The sequence below is a fragment of the Balaenoptera ricei genome, chromosome 2 (genome assembly GCF_028023285.1).
Source record: "Balaenoptera ricei isolate mBalRic1 chromosome 2, mBalRic1.hap2, whole genome shotgun sequence".
Classification (NCBI taxonomy): Eukaryota; Metazoa; Chordata; class Mammalia; order Artiodactyla; family Balaenopteridae; genus Balaenoptera; species Balaenoptera ricei.
The window spans coordinates 150,610,534-150,636,627 of NC_082640.1; the positions used below are offsets into that span (position 1 = coordinate 150,610,534).

Here is a 26,094-nt window from a genome sequence, read left to right on the forward strand (position 1 = left end):
ATTGTCTCAAATTGTGGCTACAATTTTCAGCTACTTTTTTTCCACGAATGTATGTTAACTGAATGCTTTATCAGACCTCTTAATCTCTGGTCCTTACCATTTAGTTTGGGTCATAAGCACCAAATTTAAGTAATCCAGGCAAGATTCTCGAGCCATACAACACATATGAACTTGGACCTATAAAAAATTAAATTTGATTGTGATACAAACTCAATAGAGAAATACTTTAAAGTCACTGTTTCTTCATGTGATTATAGTGAGTTGACACAATACCTTTCATTTAGGACCTCGAGTGCCTCCGTAATACTGTAATAGCAGCACAGGAGGTAAGTGGGAGTCAGTTGACATCATCCTGAGCCCAAAGGCACTGAGTAATTTGCTGGAAAATCAAACTGGCACTTGCAGTTTGGATTCCCGAGGATCTAGTTTCCACTGAGTTTCAGACCTGAAAGTTGTATATCGTGTTGTAAGATTGAGGCTGTTCTCCACTCCCCAGAGTCCAGGGGGCAGGAGGGACCCTGCATTCTGCATTATTAACAAGCGCCTCCCCTTCCCTCCAGGTGACACTGAGGTCTGGACCACGCTGTAGGAAATACTGATCCAGATCTTAAAGGCCATCTAATTCAAATTTCTCATTTTACAAAGGGTTCACAAACGTTTACTGACTTGATCAAGGTCTGGTAGCTAATTCGCAGATCTCCTCTCTTACCCCCACTTCCAAGACCCCGGAATCCAAGAATGTTAGAGGAGTTTCTCGCTGAAATCGACCCAAAAAGCTTCTTTGAGGCAGTTTGTGACATGCCCCCCCACCCCCGGTGGTTAACCTGCATTCTGAGTTAGCATCTCCCTCAGACCATCTCTGATGTTCCAGAACAGGAAAGAAAGTTGCCAGCCCTGGGCTGCGGCAGGGCCTGCGGGGGGAGGCGGCTGCTCCGCCTCCAGCACTCGCGGGCGGGCTCGACACAGGCCGCCGAGCGGCGAGCGCGGGACTCGGCGGCTGGCGGCGGGCGGGGAAGGCGCGGGGCGTGGTTTGCAGCTTTCCGAGCGCCGAGGAGCGGAGCGCGCTCTGCTGCGCCCCGAGCCTTCCGCTGGACCAAAAAGGCGAGTGGGAGACCGAGCAAAAGGCGCGATCGAAGGAGCAAGGCGAGTGGGGCGCCGACCCGGGCTGGCTCCAGCCCGCGCCCTCGCCCCTTGCCGGGCCGGCAGCAGGGGAGCGCGGCGGCAGGGCCCCTGCACCCCGGTGCGCCCCGGAGAGAGCGGTCTGTGGCAAGGGAAGGAGAACGGGAGGGAGGGGAAGGGGCGGGGGCGAAGGAGGGCAAGGTCCCCGAGCCGGGGGAGAGGGCGGCGGGAGACGGGACCCGGCCCACTGCGGGGGTCCGAGCCCGGCCACGGGAAACTTTGCCCGGGTGGGAAGAGCGGGGTGCGTGGAAGGCGCCGCAAACTTGTCAGCGGGCGGGGCGCTTCGGGGATTGGAGCGAGCGCCAGCGAGTGGCGTTTGTCTCTCCGGCTTCTTTGTGTCACCTCCGGTCCCTAGCCCGCCGGTCCGCCCGCCTGGGAAAGGGGCTGCGCCGGGGGCGCGGCCCCCATCCACCCGTCGCCCGCCTCGGGCCCAGGCCCGGGCGCTGGCGGTCCGCTGATTGTTTTCGTTCCTCGCGTCACGCCTGGGCGGGAAAGATTTTGAACGCCGCGTGAGCTAGAACGCGGAGAGCCGCGGCGCGGAGATTGCCAGACCGTGGGCGGCGCGAGGCTAGCCCCGGGTCTCCGAGGACCTGCGGGCGGGGCTCACCGGGCTGGAGAGCGCGCGGGGCCCTGGGGGCCCCGGCACGGTAGGAACCGCAGCGGCCGAGCGCCTCCTCGGCGGGGGCCGCTTGGACGGCTAGGATTATAATTCCATTTCGATTGCTTGGGGTCTTTGTTGTCTGAAATTGAGGGTCTGACGGTAGCACCTTCTCCTTTTTGGGTTGTTTTTCTTCTGTTAAAAAAGAGCGAGGGGAGACTTATGTGGAATCTGCTGCTCCAAACAACATTAGCCACCTTATTTGATGGAGGTTGAGCAGTCCTGTGTAACCTTTGCCTTTGTGGACGCCTGTTATTTCCGAAAGTTATTATTTTCTCCTCCCCTAGTGAAAGGGAGCGTCTGAGCCAGATGCTAGCAGGCACGATGGTGTACATGCACCAGCAAGTCAGAGTCAAACCCAGGAGGTTTTTTCTAGCCGCTCAACACTTTTGCATCGCTTTTTTTTTTTTTTTTTTAAGTTTGTTTGATTTCAAACAACTTTCATCTGCTTTCCTAAAAGTTTCCAGAGCTCCGAAGAACTCCTTGCAGATATTACGTGGTTGTGCGAGGATAAGTCCGACCACTTTTAGGGTTGGGGTTACAGTTAAGCCCCGGAACCATACCTGGCCCGCTCACCACTCGGGTGCCCGCCCTTGAGCCATTGTAAACATCATCGGGTTGAGTGTTCACCTTTTATGAGATGGAATATTTGGTGTGTTTTTATATTTTAATGCACCACTCCTTCTTTAGTTACCTTCCCTTTCTGGAAAACTCTCTTGAGACTCCCCCGGGCTCTTCCTGAGATAATTACTGAGTGGCCTTAGCTGCGCCATCACGCCCCCCACCCCCGCAAGCACCCGAGGGAGCAGAGAACAGGTGCAATCCTCATTAAGTTTTTTCGTGGTGAAAACTCTGGAGATGTCTAAGTAAGTAAAAAGTGAAAATTCTTAGTTCTTTGTCCATATGTTTGAGTTAATGAGCTTTATTTGAAGCCAACAAAAGTCAAAATCAAATCAGTTTGGTCAGCTCAACCTTGTACATTAAGATTGTTTTTAAAAAAAATCTTATAAGTTTACCCAGTTAGAAATTTACAAGCATTTCAGTGCATTAGTGCTAATTGTGTTTGCAGGATATTGCAGTATGTTTAGAGAACTGAGTCACAATGGGATTTTTCTAGGTTGTGCCCTCAACAGCATAACTGAGAGTTTAATGTAAAGCTCAAAACTGGAATCAGTCACGTCTTGATAAGTAAGGGAAAGTGTGGAAAGCAATTGATTCATTTGTGATTACCCGTATGTTTTAAATATAGATTTTCAATAATTTCACAAAATTATTTTTTCATTTACTCAGATGAGCTCTTAACATATGCCAGCCACTGTGCTGGACTCTGGAGTTCCAAATAATAATAATAACTATTTATGGAATACTTATTTTGTACCAGTAAATGTTTCACATAGGTTACCTCATTCATCTAATAAAAATTTATTGAATGCTTACAATGTATTGTGCTAGGTGCTGGAGTTATAATAATGCATAGGACAGCTGTGGTTCCCGCCTTTATCTTAGCAAGTCGGGAAGATAGGCAGAACATAAAAGACATTACTAAACTAATCATAGTTTTAAAATGTAAATCAGATCACACCACTCGTCCTGCAATGCAGTGTGTTGTAGGGTAGGAGGTGAGGAGAGGAGAGAGGCGTGGAAGATCAGCAGAGGAGATAGCATTGAGTCAGGAAAGAGCTTGATAGCGTGTGGATTGATTGGACCTGAGAGTAGGTCTTGTTGCTGAGCTCTGTCAGCTGCAGGGAGAGAACTAAATGATGAGAGAGTGGTAATCAGGTGACAGATCATGCAGGGCCTCTTAGGCCAAAGTTTGGATACATTCACATTGAATCCTCATATATACCCTTTTGGCCCTATTTTATAGTTTATAAAACTGAAGTAACTTTCTGAGTCTGCACAGTAGGTGAATGGCACAGCCTAGGATAGGAAGCCAGGCTCTCAGTCTCCACTTATATTTAGCCACTATGCCAGCATCAAAAGACATAGTCCGTATCCTGATGGACCTGTTTGTCTAGTGAAGACAAGCCATTGCAATACACACATGGTGGTGCTAGAAAAGATGTGTTCTAGGGGCTGTGGGAGGAGGAAAGCACCTAATTCTGCCTAGGAATGGGGCAGGCCAAATTGGGAAAAATGAAAATATTTTTCCTTTTTTTCAGAATTATGAAATGTTTCAGCTTAGCTATAATTCAGAAATAATCTTAATGTTAAATGCAATAGCCCATTCTTCAGGGCTTCACTGTGTGTTCTCTCTTTTTTTTTTTTCTTACTTTCATACTTACCAATTACCTGAGTCATGTGTCCCCTTTCCTACTTTTACAAAATAAAAGATTGTGTCTGGAATACTGTAAAATCACTTGTATTTAAAGCCTGTAATTCTTTGTGAAATTGCAGGTTAAGTTCTTTTTTGATTGTTTTTATCTTAAGCTGTCTAGCCTTTCTCATTTTGTGTGATAATTTTATAAACAGCTTAATTGAATGTAATTGACATACAGTAAGCCGCATATTTTAGAGTGTTAAATTTGATGAGTTTTTGACTTATGTATAGATCTGTGAATCCATCTTTCCCTCTGGTCCCTCCCTACACCCTGCATCCTTCTTTCCCAAGTAACCAGTGGTAGCTCTGACCCTATGGATTATTTCGTATTTTCAGAATTTTATATGACTGGTATCACATAGTCTGTTCTCTTTTTTTGTCTGGTTTCTTTCACTCAACATAATTATTTTGAGATTCATCTATGTTGTTGTGTGTACCAGCAGTTGATTCCTTTTTATTGCTGAGTGGTGTTCTATTGTATGGGTATACCCAAGTTCATTTATCCATTCACCTATTGATAGACGTTTGGTTTTTTCCAGTTTTTGGCTGTTAAAAATAAAGCTGCTGTGAACATTATGTTCAGTCTTTGTATGGACACCTACTTTCTAGGAGCAGAATGGCTAGATCATATGGTAGGTGTATGTTTAACTTCTAAAGAAGCTCCCATACTTTCCCAAAGTGGTTATATCATTTTACATTCCCAGATTAGTGCGTGAGGGTTCCAGTTGCTCTGCATCCTTGTGAACACTTGGTATGGTTAAACTTTCATAGCCATTCTGTTAGATGTGTAGTAGTATCTCATTGTGGTTTTAATTTGCATTTCCCTGATGACCAATGATGTGCTTATTTACCATCCATATAATATCTTTTTTTGTTGTTGAAGTTTCTCTTTGCATTTTTTGCTCATTTTTAATTGGGTTAGTCACTTCCTTATTGAGTTTTGAGAGTTTTTTTTTATATATTCTGGATACAAGTCCTTTATCAGATACATGATTTGCAAATATTTACTTTCAGTCTATTGCTCGTCTTACATTCTCTTAACAGATCGTTGAAGAAGTTTTAAATTTTACTAAAGTCCAATATATCAATTTATTCTTTTATGGATTATACTTTTGGTGTTATACCTAATAAATCTTTGCCTAACTCAAGGTCACAAAGATTTTTTTCCTTAGAGTTATAAAACTCATAGGAAAACTCTATAAAAGAATGTAAAACCATGAAGTCTTTCGTTGTACGTTTAGGTCCATCTACTTTGAGTTAATTTTTGTTTATGGAGCTGGAGTATGGGTTGAAGTTTACCCTACTGCCACCAGGAACACTTAACATGTTTTGGAGATGAGATAATGTCTGGAGACAATGTGGTGGGGTGGGGTGGGTGGGTATTTGCTATTGGCATCTAGTGGGTCAAGGCCAGGGATGCTGCTAAAGATGCTGCAATGAACAGGAGAGATCCTCTCAACAAAGAATCATTCAGCCGAAATGTCAGTAGTGTCAAGGTTGAGAAACCCTAGGCTAGAGGTTTATCAATTTTATTGACCTCGATGAATCAGCTCTTGGTTTCATTTATATTTTCTGTCTTCTGTTTAATTGATTTTTACTCTGATCCTTATTATTATTTCCTTTCTTCTACTTACTTTGAGTTTAATTTTACTCTTCTTATTCAAGTCACTGCGACCTTTTTCCTTTTCTGATATAGGTGTTTAGTTCTTTAAATTTCCTCAGTACAGTACTGCTTTAGGGAATTCTCACAAATTTCAATAGGGTGTGATTTCATTTTTATTCAGTTCAAAATGCTTAAAAATTTTTCTTTGGATTTATTGTTTGACCTTGAGTTACTTAGGAGTTTATTACTTAGTTTCCAGACATTTGTGGATTTTCCAGGCATCTTTCTGTTATTTCTAAATTTAGTTTTCTTATTGTCTAAGAGCATAACTTATATGGCTCAAATTCTTTTATATTTACTGAGAGTTATTTTAAAGCCCAGAATATCATTAATTTTGGTAAATGTTTTGTGTGTGCTTGAAAAGACTGTGTATTCTAATTATACAATGTCAAGGGAACATACCATCAGCATGATATCACTGTTCATGTTAACCTTGATTACCTGGCTGAGGTAGTGTTTGTCAGGTTTCCCTCCTATAAAGTTACTCTTTTCTCCCTGTTCTGTCCTTTGCTTTTTTAGATGGAAGTCACTATGTGTAGCCCACATTTAAGGAGTAGAGAGTTATCCTTCTTCTCCTTGAAAGGTATTGCTTTTTTTACCCCACGTGACAATCTCTGACTTTTAATTCTGGTATTTAGGCCATTTATATTTAAAATGATTATTGATTATGGTTCACTTTAAATGTATAATCTTGCTATTTGTTTTCTGTTTTTCTCATCTGTTCTTTGTTTCCTTTTTTCTCTTTTTCTGTCTTTGATTGGATTAATTGAATTTTGGTCATTATAGTTTATATCCTTTTTTTTTGCTTATTAGAACTCATTCTTTTTTAAATTTTTAAATTTTTATGTTTTTAACATCTTTATTGGAGTATAATTGCTTAACAATGGTGTGTTAGTTTCTGCTGTATAACAAAGTGAATCAGCTATATGTATACATATATCCCCATATCTCCTCCCTCTTGCGTCTCCCTCCCACCCTCCCTATCCCACTCCTCTAGGTGGTCACAAAGCACCGAGGTGATCTCCCTGTGCTATGCAGCTGCTTCCCACTAGCTATCTATTTTACATTTGGTAGTATATATAAGTCCATGCCACTCTCTCTCTTTTTTTTTTTTTTTTTTTTAATTTGGCTGCACCCCGTGGCTTCTGGGATCTTAGTTCCCTGACCAGGGTTTGAATCCATGCCCTGGGCAGTGAAACCACTGGACTGCCAGGGAATTCCCTACCTGCCATTCTTTATTTTGTTATTTTAGTGTTTGCTTTAGGGTTTATAGTATACATCTTTAACTTATCACAGTTTAACTTCAAGTGTTATATTATACCACTTCAATGAAAGCCTTGTAATAGTATATTTCCCATGTCTCTCTGCTTTGTGCTATCGTCATACATTTTACTTTTTGTCTGTTATAGACCCTACACTACATTATTATTTTTTGTTTGAGCAGTCAATTATTTTTTTCAGGGATCTAAATAACAAGAAAAAAATCATATATTGACCCATGGTTATACAGGTTATATTCTTTGCTTTACTATTATTAAATGAAAATAAAGAAATCATACATATTGAGGTTACTGGATTCATATTTATGAGTATATTCTAACTTGTAATTTTAGAATAAACATTAAAGAGGTAGTGAAATTTGGAAATCAGAGCATAGTTCATTTTCTTAAACTAAATCCACTGAATTGTCATTGAGCTGATCATTGCTGTAATAGAAGGATACTTCAGGATACTGTGGTGTATTACAAGATTCAGAACACCTGGACTTGGAGAACTCTCCAGACAGGCACTGATGAGTGTGCTGTACTTCTTTTCTTTCCTTTGGGCAGCATTAGGAAAAGGGAAATGGCTAGGCAGAAAGAGTCTGTCCTCCCATGCTGACATTTTCCAGACCCTGAGAAACTTTGATAGATGAGTTTGAAAGCACTTCTTTCTTTCAGTGGTGTATGAGATGAAGAGCACTTGGTTATAGCTCCTCAGGTCAGAGTAACACATTTGACAAAGTGAGCCTCAAGCTTCTGCTTGTCAGTGTCCATGTTTGACTGAAAACTCCAATCTGAGATGCAGTTCTAGAACTCGTCAAAATTTGCTATCTACTTGTTGCTTTGGTTCCAGCTGACTTTTAGTTTTCCTTTATCAGTGAGTAGCTCCTTTCCATCTGGGTATGTAAATGTGCTCCTATTCTGAATGTTAATACGTTGACAAACACTCAGCTATAAATGAGTGAGAAAACTTAACTCATCCAACAAATTAATTTACTTTGTAAATATTTATTCAATCTGGGCTCTGGCACATTGATGAAAATTTATGTCCCTTGCCCTTCAAAAGCTAACTGTCTCATAAGAGAAAGGCCCACAAGTAGAGAAGCATGCGTTCCAATGTGGTAATTGGTGGAATGGATATATGAACTGGGCAGTGGGAGTAAGCCTCGAGCAGTGGTTCTCAAAGTGTGGTCCAGGAACCAGTAGCATCAAACCTACTCGTTCAGAAACCTACAGGGTGGGGCCCAGCAATCTGTGTTTACCAAGTCTTCCAAGTGATTCTGATGCACGCTCAAGATTGTGAACCAGTGGCATAGAGGATTAGATAATCTCTGAGATTTTTTTCCCCCAGGTCCTAATTTCTACAAATATGGTTTAGAAATGTGATATTTACCCCATTGTATTGTACTTTAAGAACTGTTTTAGCATGAATGAATTGGTATGTAAAACGTTAATGCTATGCGGGTAAAACAGGAATTCAAAATGGTAAAGATATGCCTGACACTGGGACAAAAGTAAATTAGATTTAAAAAAACTTTATTATGAAAAATTTTAAGTACATATTCAAAAGCAGAGATAATAGTGAAATGAACTCCTATGTAAACATTACCCAGTATCAATAGCTATCAAGTCCTGCCAATTTGGTTTTACCTATACCCTCACCTATCCCCCCTGTGCTGGGTTATTTTGAAGTAAATTCCACATATCATTTCATCAATAAATAATTAGATTTTAAATTATTTGAGCTATTAAGTTGCTAGAGATGAATTTGAAACCGAATCACATATAGCCATTTCACGTTTCCATGTTAAATTATAGATAAAGTTTGTCTGGAGTTCATTTACACAAAAGATGAGTAAAACAAAACAGTTGTGTGGGCAGGTGTATATATATTCCTATTAGTATAAAATCCATTAAAAATAAATATACTGGTTACAACAGTGCAAATATTTTATGTACCCTCATCATCATTATAGCAATATATACATTATATTTATAAATAGTATTCCAGGATAGTAAGAAAAATATATCCATATGCTGCCAAAATTGAAATACTGTGCTTGAAGGGGAAACTTTAATTTGAAAGGCAAATTTTTAGGAAGGATGGTATTATAAAAAGGTTTTACAGATTTCTAGGCAAATTTTTAATATATTTAAATTAAAATTTCTCATTACTCATTTCGGCAGTTATGTTGCTTCATTTGGAAAGATAAAGGTAGTCAACATTTAGGGATGAACAATACATCTTAAACAATAAATCCACTTACCTTAATCTATGTGCTACACACAGTCTTATCAAGGTTAGAGCTCAGGCTATAAGACAGTTCATGTTCGGAGAAAGGGGACAGAATTAACTTTCACAGACTTTTCACAAACACGTAGAAAACTACCTGTTTTCTCCCACTGTGGCTTTGGAGTACAAGTTGTGATATCCTGAGGAAAAGCTGATAGTAATACGACTGAGCTCTTCGTGTTTGGCTGCTTTTGAATGATACATTAATTAATGGGTCGTACCGTAGGAGTTAGCTAATTTTCATTTAAAAAATGCTAATTACTCAGAAGTAATTTTTATCTGAAGTGTAAGTTGCAACAAAATAAATAAAGCTGTTCAAGATTGTTCCCCATGCCCCCCAAATAAATTTTTTAAAACCCTACAACTCAAATGCACCTGAGCTATTAGTACTAAGGTAGGTTATAGTCAACGTTTGATGGGATTGTTTGATAGAATAATGCATGCTAGAGCTTTTAGTTCAAAATTTTGAGCTAGTGATTCAGAAAGAAAAAAATAAAGAATTAACTATAAATTCTGTTTATAAAGCAGTTAAAGGTGTGTCTTATTTTTCATGCTAGTATGTTTACAAAGAAAATAGGTGACTAGCAGTCTCTTGTTTGACTATCTTTTGTAGTTACTCATTTGATGACACTGAGTAAAAATTTTTCCTCTGTTAATGGGACTTTGTTTAAAAGAAAGTATGTTACGTTTGTAGTCTCGGCACTTTTTTCATTTTAGGAAACTCCAACTCAGTTGTGTAATAATTAATTTTATAAACAGTGTTTAGTCCAGAACTGATTATATTTCCTTTTGAGCCAGATGAAAAGAAACTCCCAAATGTTTATAATCACAGGTTGATGATTTGGTTCCAAGACTCTGTTGGTGATGGTTTCTGAGACTCGGAAGGTAAGCTTGCTTCTTTCATCAATCATCATGTTGTCTCGCATGTGTTTTCTTAGCAACAGCTGCTGATTTCAGGTTTGAGCTAGGAAAGTATGTTTTGAAATGATCCAGCATATTCTTTCAGGTTATATATGCCTGTTAAACCTTACAGGCTTACTGTTAATGTTGTATGTTCCACCATGAAGGAATGATTTCATTCTCTTCCTGTCCCTGCCTTCCTAATCATTTTTCTTCTGTTTTTTGTTTTGTTTTGTTTTGTTTTCTTTTTAAGGGGGTTGAGGGTGGGTGTAATAAAAGAGAAAAATAAAGGAACCTGGAAGACTGTGGACATGCTCATTTATGACTCTGGACCAGAGCAGAACCAAAAATGGCCTCCATGTGCTAATAGGATAAAATATAATTTACTGGGGTCTTGATCTTGAGTTATACTCTCAGGTGCATAAGTACTAAAGGACAAGTGGATTTTAGAAATGTCTGTGGTATAGTGTAATGGTTAGGATTGTAACTTCTGAAGTCAGATGGACCCTGGTTCAAATCCTGGCTTTGCCATATACTAGCTGTGTCACTTTGGGCAAATTACAAACCTCTCTGAGTAGAGCTTCCTCAACTGTAAAACATAAGCCAAAATATGACTTATAGGAGTGTTATGAATATTACTGAGACAATACATGTAACGGATAGTACAGTACCTGTAATCGAACATTGTAGAACACATAGTAATAAGTGCTAGTTATTACATTCAATTCAAGGGTGCAGTGAACAAGGGGCTAAGTGACAGGTGTTAGAGGGCAATCAGCAATGAATCAGACATGGCTCCCCTTCTGCAGGAACTGGGGGCAGGTAACCTTGTAAACAAATCACTCTAATATGATCCAGAATGAAAGAAGTGCCACCTGAGGTGCTAGCAAAGTGCTGTGGTAATTAATGCCACCTTTGGGGAAGTTAGGGCTAGTTTTGTAGAGAACATTTGACATTTGAGCTGGGCGTATAGCTGGGTCTAGAGTGTAGAATAGGACTTTCACGGGTGGAGAATGGAGGAGAGTAGATTGAGGGCTGAAGAATAACACTGAAGCACAGGGCTCATGGCAGGTTGTAGTGGGAGGGGTCTGGATAGATGCTTTGTGGTTAGATCTTGGGACTTTTTTTCATGGAAGTGTTTGGACCATATTCTTCTTCTCAGTGGGAACACGCAGCGTGTGCTTCGTGTGAGCTCTATTTCATAATAACATTCTGAAAGATGTAGTGGAGAGGCAGGGAGTCCAATTACAAGGATGTTTTCAGAAATCCAGGTAAGTGATGAAGAAATTCAGAGAACAGAGTCAGAGGGGATTAAAATGAGATGGAAGGGACAGAATTCTAAATTAGGTGCTGAAAAGAATATTGGTGCCATTACTTGCCATTACTTGCGAGAGAGATACCACAGGGAGAAAGTGTGGGAGAAAACTGATGGTCTGGTGATGGGGTGGGCTAATGGGTCTTTTTTTTTAATCGAACTATAGTTGATTTACAGTGTCATCTTAGTTTCAGGGGTACAGCACAGTGATTCAGTTTTTTAAATATACACACACACACACACACACACACACACACGTATATATTCCTTTCCAGATTCTTTTCCCTTATAGGCTATTACAAAATATTGAGTATAGTTTCCTGTGCTATACAGTAGGTCCTTGTTGGTTATCTATTTTATATATAGTAGTGTGTATATGTTAATCCCAACATTCTAGTATATCCGTCCCCCCTTCCCCTTTGGTAACCGTAAGTTTGTTTTCTATGTCTGTGAGTCTCTTTCTGTTTTATAAATAAGTTCATTTGTATTTATTTATTTATTTTTTAGATTCTGCATATAAGTGATATCATACGATATTTGTCTTTCTCTGTCTGGCTTACTTCACTTAGTATGATAATCTCTAGGTCCATCCATGTTGCTGCAAATGGCATTATTTCATTCTTTTTATGAGTAATATTCCATTATATATAATATATATATTATATATTATATGTATATACACCGCATCTTCTTTATCCATTCTGTCCTTATTTGTCTCTTGTAACAGTCTTTGTTTTAAAGTCTGCTAATGGGTCTTTTGAGCTCAAAGATTAGTGGACATCTAGCTGGTAGTTGGAAATTTAGTTCTGAAAGAAGGAAGCTAACATTTATTATGCACCTACTATGTCTCAGGTTTTATGCTAAGCATCTTCACAAATCATTATTGGAAACAAATAGTATTTTTATTGATGAAGAAATAGAAGCTGAGAAGAGGCCTGATATTATTTAAATATCTACCCTAATTTCAAAGCATTTCTCACTTTTACTGTTCTCTTCAAGCTCTTGGGAGCAAGAGGAGAGCTGGGGCTAGGAAGAATGAGTGAGTGGGTACTGAAGGCAGTGGGCTGCCCTCTGTGGCACTTTTCATCATTTCTTCATTCAGGCTCTCATTACATATTCTTTACCACAAGGAGAGAATCGCCTTCTAATTGGGTGGTTAGTATTTGTTACCTGAAGAATGTTGAGGGAGTTTCATAATGAACCTTATTTCTCAAGTTCTGATATTCCTTTCCTTTTAGAACTACTTGAAGGTTGAAGTACTCCAAGATTTTTTTTTTCTCTTGCTTCTGATGAAATGGAAAAGTTTGGCTACGAGTGGGTTTTAACTTTATAAAATGAGCCTTGTTTTAGTTGGATTGGAGAGGACGAGCAGGGCAGAGAGAATGATGCTCTTTTCCTTAATGTTATCCCCTTCGAAATGTGTAATCCTGAGGTCAAGCTCATGAATGCAGATGAAAATTAAGTCTGGGAAGACTTTGAGCATGTCTTAAAAACTTTTTTTTTTTAATTACAAAAATCCAACTACACACATTACAACACACAGATATTAAAAAGCAAAAGCCTGTCCTCATATTATTTCCACTTTCCATTTCTGTCTCTGTCCCTAGAGATAATCACTGTGGACAATTCTATGTTTATCCCATTTGAATGTTTACGAACATTTGGAACCTTGGCAGTAATTGGGCAAAATAGCTAGTTTTTAAGCTTTTTCCTTTTCAAACAGATACTTGGTTTTAGGGTTTATTATTGAAGTTTCATAAATACAGGTTCTTCTTTTAGACTGTGTTCTGAGAGCCCTATAAACATCAAATGTAACTTATGTTAAATGCTGTTGGCTCACCTTTCAAATCAGTGACATACCTAGGATTAGGATTTAGAGACCTTGAGCTTCTCATTTGTTGCTAAACCAGTTCTGTTAGTTAATTTATTACACAAGCTTGCCAGTTAACTGCAACAGTGGACAAAAAACAGGTTTCATCTTATTATTTATTTATTTTAAAGAGAAGAAAGGACAGAATGTGAGTTTAAACTAACATAGGCCCATTTTAGTAACTATATTAATCTGTTAATTACTTCATATGTTGAAGTGTTCAGACAATATGTGTTCTGGTAAATTTCTCTATAGAATCGTGGAATAAGTTAGTCAATTCAATATATCTTGCCTGTTAGGAACTTTAAGGACATGGAGTTCAGAGCCTGCACACTGTGTTCAAGCAGGAGTTGCCAGTAACTTGCTGTGTGATCTCAGGGAAGTTACTCAACTTCCCTGTTTCCCTAAATGGGGTGAATAGTGTCTGTCTTGTGAAGATTAAAGGGATGGTGCATGTAAAATATTCGGCACAAATTACGAACTAAATAAATATTAACTATACTTATTACTGTTTTATAATTATTATCAAATAGAGGACCTACAACTTTGTTCATCCATGTAAGCAGAATTTACCTGCTTCTTACTCTCAAGCTATAACAAAGGAGACATCACTATATTTCACTTTTATTGCACTGTAGATGTCAGAAGGAATGTGCAAATATTGAGGTATGCTTTTTAAGCAGATACAGATCTCAGTGCCCCGCTTAGTCAGCTTCTTAACTAAATAAGTTGGAGGAGCTTCAACCAAAGGACCACACAGAGATTTTCTTTTGTCTTTGTGGTCCTACTTCTCAAGATTCTTCATGGGTTCCAGTTTTGGTTCTACTCAGGAAAATATTATAAAATGCATAAGACATTTTCTCGAGAGTGTTCAAATTTTTCACCAATGGGGAGAGAACTACTTAGGTATATTCCTTTTTGAGGATGTTTTATATTATATGAGTTTTGGGGGCTGGGGATGGGTCAGAGATCTTTTCATGGGGAAGGCTTTGAGAGAAGGAAAAAATATTTCTTAGAAATCTCAAAACTGTAATCTGAAATTCCGTGGAAAGAAAACTTGAGTTTTGTAATCTGAGTTACTGGAGTTAAGGGGTCAGAAGGATTATTTATGTTTTAGGAAGTTTTTCTTCACAGGGAGGTATATAACTTCTAAATATTTTAATGACCTAGAAGATATACTGAAGAAAAAGTAACCTTAGAAGTGGGCAGATACAGGATTTTTTTTTTTAAGCCAGACAAGTTTCTAATGGAGTCTCTGTGCATGTTACAAGTAACAACAAAGATAATTTTGTATACACAGAAGTACATTCTGTTTTTTCCCTGAGATGATGTGACCTCTTATCAGGTTGTAAATTGTGCCCACAGAACTGGGAACTGTATCTTTAGGATAAACTAAGAAACAAATAATTCTGGTTGTTTCTCTTCAGGTGAGAAACTTCTGCCATGTTTAGAAATGAGATGGAAACTAGCTTGCAAACTCGGTAGCAAGTCACAAGGGAAGCCTGGGAGAAGGGATGATTTCACAGTTTGAGGTTCTACTACTTCAGAGCTCAAATCCCTTTTTCAGACACCCTGTATTTCCATAGTTGCTTGATTCAACATCTTTAAAACAAATGAATACCTGTTGAAGAGTGGCACTGCTGGCTGGCACCCTAGAGAAAACAGCTTCCAAACCACACAACAGTTAATTTTTCAGCTGTTTTTTTCTCATCTACTTTCCCATTAACCAGTCAGAATGCTAAGATTTCAAGGTGAGGTAAGACTGGGTGTCTAGTATTTAGTTAGAACTCCCCACTTACCAATGCAGTAATGGATGGTTCCTTGGAAGTAAAGAGTTAAAGAGAAACAGAAACTCAAAAAGGACTGAAAGGAGCTCTAATTTGGGGAAGATTTGAATTACAAAAAATTTCCCTAGAACAGTTTCCTTAAAATTATGGTATGAAAACCCTAATCTAAAGTAATTAGAAGAAATGTCATAGCACTTTCTAAACCAACTTCTCTGTACCACAATCTGTGAGCTACATGTTAAAATCTACAGTGATTTACTGAGTGATCCAAGGATTTGCTAGTTTATTTGCTTTGTGTGCCGTACAAATCTTGGTGAACTAGTCAAAGTTGGATTGTAGGGAATAGAGGGGAACTCTTCTCTAAAACGAGTCCGGAGGGTGTGAGAGAAATAATGGAGAAATCATAAGTTGAGTAAGAGCAGTATCTTACTCAACTTATCTAAGATACCAAAGATGAATTCAAATCCTGGGTTTGTCCCAGGCAGTTTTATGTCCTTGAATAACACTAATGTTAACGATCTCAGTTTCCCCACCTCAGGAGTATCATGATTATATAAAACAACCTATAAGCACAACTAAATACAAAGTATGTTTTGTCTTGGGTCATTTAAACTGTCCCCGCCCCTTTACCGATATCCTTTGGTCTGCTCTCCTAAACACAGCCAGCCAGCTCTCAAAGGTCTGCCATCATCACAAAGGATGACAAAGGAGAGAGTGTGGTGGGATTAAAGGCCATTCCTGGGATGACTTTAAAATGTGCGTGTGCTATCCATAGTGAGTCAGTAAGTCTTGTCTCATGTATGATTTGTACACTTGTACAGTGAGAGAAGTGATGGGTCGTTATTAGAGTCCAGAGAGTTCAACACCCATCATGTTGAATTTAATTCAGAATTTTAGAGCTGAATGATACCTGAATCCTCATATTTCACAGATGACAAACCAAGATTCAGGGATGGCAAGGTACAGTTGGTAATTGGCAGAACAAGGAGTAAAAATGCTACCTCCAGATTCCTGGCTCACAGCTCCTGCTGTCATAGATGTGTGTGTGTGTGTGTGTGTGCGTGTGTGTGTGTGTGTGTGTGTGTGTGTAAAGTATTACGCATTATTTAAAACCTATGAAAAGGCATAAATCAGCATGCCCTTAAGTCCTTACATGCTTTGGCATGATACTTAAGAAACAAATTGTTCCTAACATGGTCGTGACCCCTTCTTCCACAGAGGTAGCAGCTGTCCTGAATTTGGTGTTTATCATTCTCATGCATTTCTTTACAGTTTTGTTGCATATGAATGTTAATGGTGATTTTCAAAGTATTTAGCAACCTGGTAGTGTGTGGGCACTGCCACTCATAATGGATGCTGGCAACAGATCCAGCCATGCCAAGGTATATTGGCCGAATATCAGACCCATCGTGGACCCCCCCTCAGCAATATTTTTAAGAGTGTACATAGTTAGTACCATCCTGTATGCATTCTTCTACAAATTGCTTTTTTCCTTCAGCTTTATATTTGTGAGATGCATTCATACTGACATGTATAACTCTCATTATTCATTTTCAGTGTTTAATATTCTAATGTATGAATATGTCACAGCTTATTTATCTATTCACTTATTTTTGGGTAATTAGGGTTTTTTTTTTTTTTAATGCCCTCTCACCTGTTCAGGTGTTTTGCTTATTTTCTTGTTAGGTTGTTTGTCTTTTCCTTATTGATTTGTGAGTGTATTATTTTTGAGTTTTTTTTAGAAACTAGTATTTAATACTCATTAACATCTGTACTTATATAAGCCACATAAAACCTATCATAGCTTTGTCTTTCCATAGCTGTTCACATTTGGAAAGGGTCTTTCAGTATCCCTGAATCAGGTTCATGTCAAGTACACCAGTGACCTCACCTGTGACTGTAGACGTGGACATGTTCCATTATTTAGAATGGGTTTGACATAGTCTTAACATTCTTGATTGTGAAGATGGACTTAATTTCCCTATATTTACATGGTCCTGTAGGTGAAAGGATTGACCTCATTGTAACTCTAAAGTGTGGGAGGAAAGCCTTTATGGGAAATTATAAAGTTCTTTTTTTCTTTATTAAATCAAAAGCAGGAAAATGGGTGGTGCCCTTGCCTCCTTAGTGAACCCCAAATGGGCCACAGCATATAAAGGAAACTATAAAGTGAATGGAAGGACTGAGGCCATTGCTCAGGAAGTTCTTCCAGGAACTTTCACTATTTAAACTCTCTGGGTTGTTAGATAACCAACAAGGACCTACTGTATAGCACAGGGAACTCTGCTAATACTCTGTAGTAACTTAAATGGGAAAAGAATTTGAAAAAGAATAGATACGTGTATATGTATAACTGAATCACTTTGCTGTACACCTGAAACTAACACAACATTGTTACTCAACTCCAATATAAAATAAAAATTAAAAAAAATGAACTATCTGGGTGGTTCATGATTTTGGTTCCCTCCCCTTTTTTTCCCCCAGTGCGCAGGAACTTGACAGAGGTACATGTTAGGCTGTTTGTTCTTTTGTTGGCTACTTGTATCTGCTTTCTAGAAGGTTATTGTTTTCAAGGATCTTAAACACCAGGATTAGGACAGTTAAACCTTCCGCAGGCTTGAAGTGTAATCTTCCTATTGGTTTTGCTTTCCTGGCTTCTTTGCTTCCTTCCCTCTCTTCCTTGTTTCTTTCTACTTACAAATTACTGCATTTGTTAGATAGCCATCCTTCAGAGCATCCAATGTTTTGTTCATTTAAATTTTTTTAACCTTCTTTTTGTCGTACAAAAGGACAAAAACATTTAAAAATACTTTTAGTACTGGAGGTTGCCTTTTCCTGGAGCATTGCTTCCTCCTCCCCCCCCACCGCCCCACCAATCCCCCAGCAACCCCGCCCCTGCCCTCCCCCTCTCCACTGCCTCACTCCCACCCTCCTGGCTCTGTAGGTCTCTTTTGTTGTTGGGAGCTAACAAAGTACTGTAATTTGCTGGATATTGTGGATGGAGGATAGGCCAAGGGCTCCCAGGAAGAATTTCTGTAACCTGCCTGCTCTTCCTTCTCTTAAAAATTGCTGATTAACTAGTCTCTTCTGTCCTGGGAACAGCCAGAACTTTAAGAGTGTTGTTCAAAGGAAACATTTTTATTTTTAGAGGCATAAAGAGACAAAACTATGGACTTTAAGTGTGTAATCCCGAAGCGAAAACAAAAATCTTGCTGAAAAAATTAGCAATATATTAAACATTTTGAAAATAAGCTGCATTTTTATTTTAGCTTTCTGTATTTTTAGTCGAAATGAATATTACCACAGGTGTTCTGAAATTCTCCTTTTCTTTGCATGTTTTGCCATATAAAATTCATTTAATGATGTAGAAGATTAAAAAACGTCAAAGGGGAAAAGTGTTTAAAGAAATTTTGTTGTGCAGAGGACATGCAGTTAAAACTAGCAGACAAGCAGAGTTCTCAGAGATGGTGTCATCCAAATTAATTTTAACTTCATCATCACATGAATAAAGAGAACCCTTTCAGTCTTTGATTTTTAAATAATCCTGATTTCATTTTTGGGGGGTTAGTTTTCACTTTATGAGTCCTAGTTTCTAGTAATAATGTAGCATGTGATGTAAATAAAAGTGGAAGATGGGACTAGCAGCGCTGACTTTCCCACAGGATCTTTGTGAGCAGAACCCCAAATCCTTTACAGATTCAAAGGTCTATTTAAAGGTTCACAATAACAATGACAACATTTTAGGGCTGTCTTCCAACCCTATCACTTCCTTCTTCTACAGGGAAGCTGAGCTTGGGGTGGAGGAGGTGCACTGGTGTTACTGGACCGGTTCACTCAAGCTGTCGCCTGCTTTTTGGAATCACAGACCTTGATGGGATGTTGCACAATGGGACTAGTGAAGTGAAAGTCCTTTGATTGATTTAGACTAACAGAATAGAAAAAAGCATTGGGTGAGTTAAGAAATACTCATTAATAGTGCCCAGAACGTGGAGGGGAAAAAAACCTCACTTTTTTTTTTTTTTTTTTTTTAAATTGAAATATAGTTGATTTACAGTGTCATGTTAGTTTCAGGTGTACAGCACAGTGATTCAGATATATATTCTTTTCCCTTATAGGTTATTATAAAATATTGAATATAGTTCCCTGTGCTATACAGTAAGTCCTTGTTGGTTATCTATTTTATATATAGTAGTGTGTATATGTTAATCCCAACCTCCTAATTTATCCCTCCCCCCCTTCCCCTTTGGTAACCATAAGTTTGTTTTCTATGTCTGAACTTCACATCTTAAAAAATAACAAATAAAACTTTCAAAATGTAAATATTTACAGTACATTTTTTTTCCCTGTTTTTTGGCATGAATCTTTAGGCAGGTGTATTTGAGGGACTAGGGCTAACAGTGTGTCACCATGGTGATGCTTGGCTGCTGAGGTGGAAGAGCTGGCTGATGCCCTCTCCAGGGTCCCGAAGCCCCCAGACCATGCCAGAAACCTCAGGATGGAAGAGGATCTCTGGCCAAAGTGCCTGTTGCAAGGGGTGTATCTTAGAAGATCCCTCTGTCTAACTTTGTTGCGCTCTAGGGAGGTCAGTGGACTGGGGTCATCCCAGTGATTCTGGTTTAAACTGTGATGGACCTGAGGGTCCTACCTTTTTCCTGAGCTGATCACAGGAATTTGCTATAGATTGACCTTAGAAAGCTAAAGTGTCTCAGTTTTTGAGTACTCTTTCTTCCTTCTCTCCGGTGGGACTTCATAAGGTGATTCACATATAGGGACCTTTACCTCCAAATTCTCCCAGTGTGGATACATCTTGGGTAGACCCTGAGCTCCTAAGGACTTGAAATAGATCAAGGCCTGACTGCATTCACATCTCTGGGGTGGTACCAGCAGCCCACCCCCCACCCCCTTTTAAAACATTTTATTTATTTATGGCTGCATTGGGTCGTAGTTGCGGCATTTGGGATCTTTTGTTGCAGCCTGCGGGCTTATCTCTAGTTGTTCCTTTTGACTGCTTTGGTAATCATCTTATGTTCAGAGAAACTAAGATAATACAGCGACTTGTTCAAGGCCTCCCAGTGAGTAAGTGAAAGAACAGAAGGAGTCAGAACCACTGCCCTTGGATGCCCAGTTTGTTACTTAGTCCAACAAACCTGTTTTTGAGGATTAACATCCACTCAGAGCCAGAAATAGACCAACTGAGACCAAAGTCAATTTTGATCATTGGTCTCTAAGAATAAAAGGATGAAGAATACATCAGTTTGTTGGACAATTGATTCTTCCTTAGGATAAGAGAAAAACAAAACCAAAATTGTCAGTCATTGAAAATGGCACAGTAAATTATGTTTGGGTTTGGAAAACTTCCAGTCCTATAAATACATTATGGGAAGCCCTCAGGGAGAGAAAAAAGGCACATTATGGCTGTTTTCATATATAAAAATAGCAGGCCCATGCAACTTGAAGAAAAAAGTGGGAAGTATATAACTTAGAATGTTAGTCAAAATAGGAACTATGATTCATGACCAAAACTTCACTTTTTAAGTTTATTACCACTCATTGCCAAGGACTGGTAAGTTTAGAAACAATAGGTCAAAAGTTTGGCAGGAAGGTTTTGGGGAATGATTTGTACAAACAGGAGGTTTCTGAGAGTTTCCATTTTTCCTGCTGCATGGCAGTTGACTTGATTACCTACATTCATATTTTGCCTTAATAGAGGTTAAGGAAACCATGGAAATAGAAAGAAGAACCATCTCCATGTTTTAATATTGCGATTGAAATAGAATTGCAGAATGCTTTGGAAGACCTACACTGGTGTAAAGTGTCACGGCTCTGATTTTCTAGCTGATCATGGTGTTTTTAAAAGCCACTAGGTGTTTGGGATCAAAGAGGCACATGTTATATTTCAGAATGAATGTGTCTATGTTTTTCTGTGTATGTATTCGTTTGCTTTATTATTCTGAGTTTACCTCTTTTTTCCTGTGTTTCCTTGACCATGCCACTTGTGGCTGTCTGTCTCAGGGTGTGGCTTTCTGCATTTTACAGGCTGGACCATTTGAATTGGCACCACATAGGTGGTGAGTGGGTGGGTGAACGTGAAATGGCACATGTGGGAACTTGAATGTGACTCTGTGCCCTGCGGGGCCGGCATGTCTAGATCTCGTTGGTCTGAGCCTGATGCATCCACATCACCGGATTGGGCCTAAAACCCCAGTAACAGGCCTGCTGTGGGGACAGTATACACCCTTACCTTGGGGTGGAGGGCGGTGAGGTTGCAGGGATTGGTTGGTTGTCTAGACAAGTGGGTTAATATATAGCTTATATTTGGGGCCACACAGGAATCAAGATAATGATTTGCTGACATCCATTCTTCCTAGATTTCAGGCATTTCATTTTCTGCTGCTGAAGCTTTTTTTTTTTAAAAGCAGCAATCAAAATTTAGGCATAACCCTAAATATCTGACCCAATCCATTAAATAATGCTGTTTGCTTCATGCTGTCAGTACATGTTGTTGGTTCTTTTAACCATATGAAAGAACCCAGATCCTTGAGGAATCTTCTTCTTTTACATTAGGGACAGAAGGAATTCACGGATGTAAAGATGATAATATGCAGATTGTAACTGAACCGTTGCATTTGGGGATAATAAACCTAAGGGGGTAAAAAAAAGTACCTTTTCTCTATAGCTAAGGGTCGCAGGGCATGGAGGATTCTGTTACATCCAGGAAGAAAGGAAGTCCCTGACTTCAGGCTGGAGTGTTTGAGAGCCTTCCAAGACAACCTTTGGGTCTTTGCTTATATAGGAATAATAAAATTGGGAAAAGAATGATCTTACCATCTATCAGGGGAAGGAATGTACATAGGAGAAGTCTGTTCTGTACCTGAAAGATGCTAAGGAATTTAACGAGTCATGTTGCCTCATGAACTAAGAAGACGATAATGGGAAAAACTGAGGTAGGGTTAATTTGTCTCAATAATAAAAGATACTGAGAAGCCTCCCTTCATGCAAGTTTTATCAGAAGGTTAATTTTAAAATCGTTTTCTTGTTGCAAATATGTTTTCCCCACCAGGCAGAGAAAAGAGACCCAACATGTCTAAAAATGAACTCCTATAGTTGGGAGGCCACCTGCTGGAGTCAGTCCCAGTGAATGCTGACTGTGGGCAGAGGAAGGAGAGAGGCAGACCCCAGAGATCCAGGCCACAAATCTGTGGGGAGAGCCGGCAGAGCCCGCAAAGGGTCTTCATCCCCTGAATTCTGACAGTTGCCATAAATAGTCTGTTGGCTTTCATTTCTTCCAAGAAAGGCTCCCCAGGGGGTTAGTGTATCCTAGGAAGGAAGCTGGGAAGGTGGAGAAGCCAATTTGACATAGGCTGTTAATTGTGTGCAGAGAGAAAAGAGAGAGTGATAATATGTAACTCCACGGAGAAACCAAGGGGCTTCCCAAGTTCATCTAACAAGGACTGAGACAAAGGAGGAGATTTAAATGTGTTCAGATAAATAGGCAAGAGTAGACAAAAATATTTGTGTTTTCCCTTCAGTACGCCACAGATAACATATTTTACAAATACCACAAGATTAAGTTCTTCAGTTAGTCTGGAAAAGCACTGCAGCGGAATTCAACAAACTGGTAAATGTTATTGTGGGGATTCTTAGGTTTGTAGTACCAACCAATGATAAACATCGTAGGGGCACTGGGAAGACGTAGGTTTACTATTATTATTCTTATTAACCACAAATCACATTCTTAAGGGAATATTTTCTTTTCTGCGTATTACTTATTTTATAGATAATAACCTTCTAAATTTTAGGTATTTTATTTCAGTTGGTGGAAGTGTTTTGGCAGAAGTTGATTTTAAGTGGTTTTTCAAGAAATGGCATGAGTTACATATTTTTCATTTAGATGAGGTAACAATAATGCTTAAATGTTTTGAATGAGAATTCCATGAGTTACATCACTAACAATTTTCATTTTCGCGCTTTACCGTTTTACTCTTTGTCCACATGAATGTGTATTTATATATTGACATTCCTATCGAACATAAACATTATATTCTGTTTATCTTACTTAGTATTTTCTTGTTTAGTATTTTCCATAGGCTTTTAAATGATTGGTTTTGTTTTGATTAAAAACTTTTTTTTCCCACAGGTTGATGTACCAAATTTTGCAAAGCATTCCAATGTTAATTGAGAATATATATGTCTACTTATCTATATAGGTCTAATCAATTGCTTCTTGGGATAAATTCCCAGGAGTAGGACTATTGAGCATTTTTATGTTTCAAGCTACATACCACCATATTAATTTCCCAAATGGTTACTGTGTATATAGTGTAGCGTATATCAACTTCTTTGTCTACCAGGGAAGGTGAACATTTTTACATATGTTTGTTTAGTATTTTCCTCTTAGGTGAATTATCTGTTCATATGTGTCAGAACTTGGTTTGTTTTTTAGAGGAAACCTTTTACATCTTCTAATTACCTATGAAGCTGTTCACATGGTTGTTTCTTGTCTTCAGTTACTTTGTGGGACGTTGCTATAGAAGAATAATTTGATTCTTTGCGTCAGAGATATAATACAGATTAATTTCTTTAAAGAAATGCAAAAAGTCATAGTTAATTACTCTCTCAAAGTCTGAATTAATCTACCATATCAGGGAGCCTGTTGCTGCATTTTGTGCACATGTCCAGTGGTTAAGATACTATGTATTCACACCACTCGAGGAAATGCAAGCTTCTCAAGCCTTAGTGCTGTGGGCTTGCAGAAGCCATTAGAACAAAAGCACAATTGCTGATGTTCATCATTGGAAGCTGTAATGTACTTCTGAGTGGCTAGCCAGACAAACTACTGTCGAACTGTGGAAACTGTTAGCCATATATGAATTTCATTGCTTTTTAAAGTAGTATCTGAGAGGAAGAGTTTAAAATCCAAGCATTTCACTGAAGGGAGATAATAAAGCCTACAGTCCTGCTGCAGTTTATAGTTTCTTTTTTTTTTTTTTTTTTTTTTAAATATTTAATCTATTTCAGGGATCAAACTTTTTATTTTATTTTATTTTATTTTTTTTAATATTTTAATTAATTAATTAATTAATTAATTTTTTTTTGGCTGTGTTGGATCTTCGTTTCTGTGCGAGGGCTTTCTCTAGTTGCGGCGAGCGGGGGCCACTCTTCATTGCGGTGCGCGGGCCTCTCACTGTCGCGGCCTCTCTTGTTGCGGAGCACAGGCTCCAGACGCGCAGGCTCAGTAGTTGTGGCTCACGGGCCTAGTTGCTCCGTGGCATGTGGGATCTTCCCAGACCAGGGCTTGAACCCGTGTCCCCTGCATTAGCAGGCAGATTCTCAACCACTGCGCCACCAGGGAAGCCCCAGTTTATAGTTTCTTGATCATGTTTATATTAATTATTTTATTTGAGCCTTCTAGCAAACTCTGTGAGGTAGGCAGGGCCCTGGGCCCCTATGTTATAGCAGAGGAAGTGGAAGCTCAGAGAGCATCAGGTGACTGCTCCTGGTCATGGCAAGGGTATGCGGCAGAGCCAGCATGAGAAGAGGTAGTTCTTTTTGCATCCTGAAAAATGTCATCTTGAATAATGTACTCCTTAGGATGAATTTCGTGAGGAGCTAGATAAAGTGCCATACATGGTTGTTATTAGAGCCAAGTACAGTAACTAATAATGATGATTTTAAGTCACCAAAGACAACTTAAATCATACTCCAGATATTATATTTAGTGGGTCAAGGAATTTCCATCACTATTGATTGAAAACAAATGTTGATGTTACTAAAAGAGTGAATTATATAATTACTTGAAAAGTTTACTTCTCCTGACTGTCATAATTTGGGATTATATGAAACAGGGGTTGAGAATGTGGACTCAAGAGTGAGACAGATATGGCTCTGAGACTCAGTTCATTGGCTGAGCCACTTGGATAAGGCACTTCACTCCCCCGATATTGGTAATATTTCTAGTGTCCCTGTCAGAGATGTTTTACGGTGCTTAAATGAAATATGTATAAATACTTAGTGTATTATGTAAAATGCTTAATGCATAGTAAGCACTCTATTTTATCATGAATTAGGTGTCATTTATTGGTTAAATATGCTTCATTCAGTTCTCTTTTATTCTTTTATATTTTAAAATTTAAGATCAAGCATGTGCTTCTTCACTGTAACTTTTATTACAGCAGAAAGGTTAGAAAGAAGAAACAGTTGTTATTTTTTAACACAATCCCCATTCATTATAATTTCTTTTATATAGCCTTCTATTTTTTTTTTAAACTGAATCGAATGCAGTGAGTAAATGTGGTTTTGGACAGGCACACTTTGTACTGACTATGGGCAGATATTCCTTGTGATCTTGTCCTTTCAACCATGTTTACTCTTATGAGTCAAGCCTCAGGAATTATCTGCATTCCATGAGTTTCATTTGTACGTGAATCTTTGTGAGCAGTTTTTGGCCTTTGATATTTGGAATGAGGCTTGCTTTTTGTGGAGATTTTATTATATTTTATAATAATAATCTATGTATAACCAAATTCAGTTTCAGTAAACACAGAAAAGGGTAAAATATATTTGAGCAGGTATGATATAGGAGAGATTATAATCAGCTTTAAATTATTCAAGGGCTGGTTACTTAGCTTTTGTATGTATTTATATTCTTATTTGTTCCTTAAATCAATTGTGTTTGTCTGTTTTATTTTTCACTTGTACCTTCTGGGGACTGAGATGGGAAAGGCATGTTTTCATTGTTGGAACCTTTTAGCTTTGGGTGTGTCAGGCATTAGCTATAGTTTGCTGCTGTTCTAGGATATATATATAGCACTTATCAACATAGTTGAAACTTGCACTAATATAATTTG

At 38.8% G+C, this 26,094-nt stretch overlaps 1 protein-coding gene across 15 annotated transcripts in view; it reads left to right on the forward strand.

The window, feature by feature from the left end:
• The first annotated feature begins 1,006 nt into the window (after window positions 1-1,006).
• SYNE2 (spectrin repeat containing nuclear envelope protein 2) overlaps window positions 1,007-26,094 on the forward strand; it is a 319,025-nt gene continuing 293,937 nt past the window's right edge. For 6 of the 15 annotated variants that reach the window (XM_059914374.1, XM_059914378.1, XM_059914384.1 and 3 more), the window contains exon 1: window positions 1,021-1,143. The gene's annotated coding sequence lies outside the window, so the exon portion shown is untranslated. Of the gene's footprint in view, window positions 1,144-1,723; window positions 1,827-10,239; window positions 10,261-26,094 lie in introns of those variants that run through there. The other 9 variants (XM_059914380.1, XM_059914381.1, XM_059914386.1 and 6 more) reach the window with 5 other exon arrangements.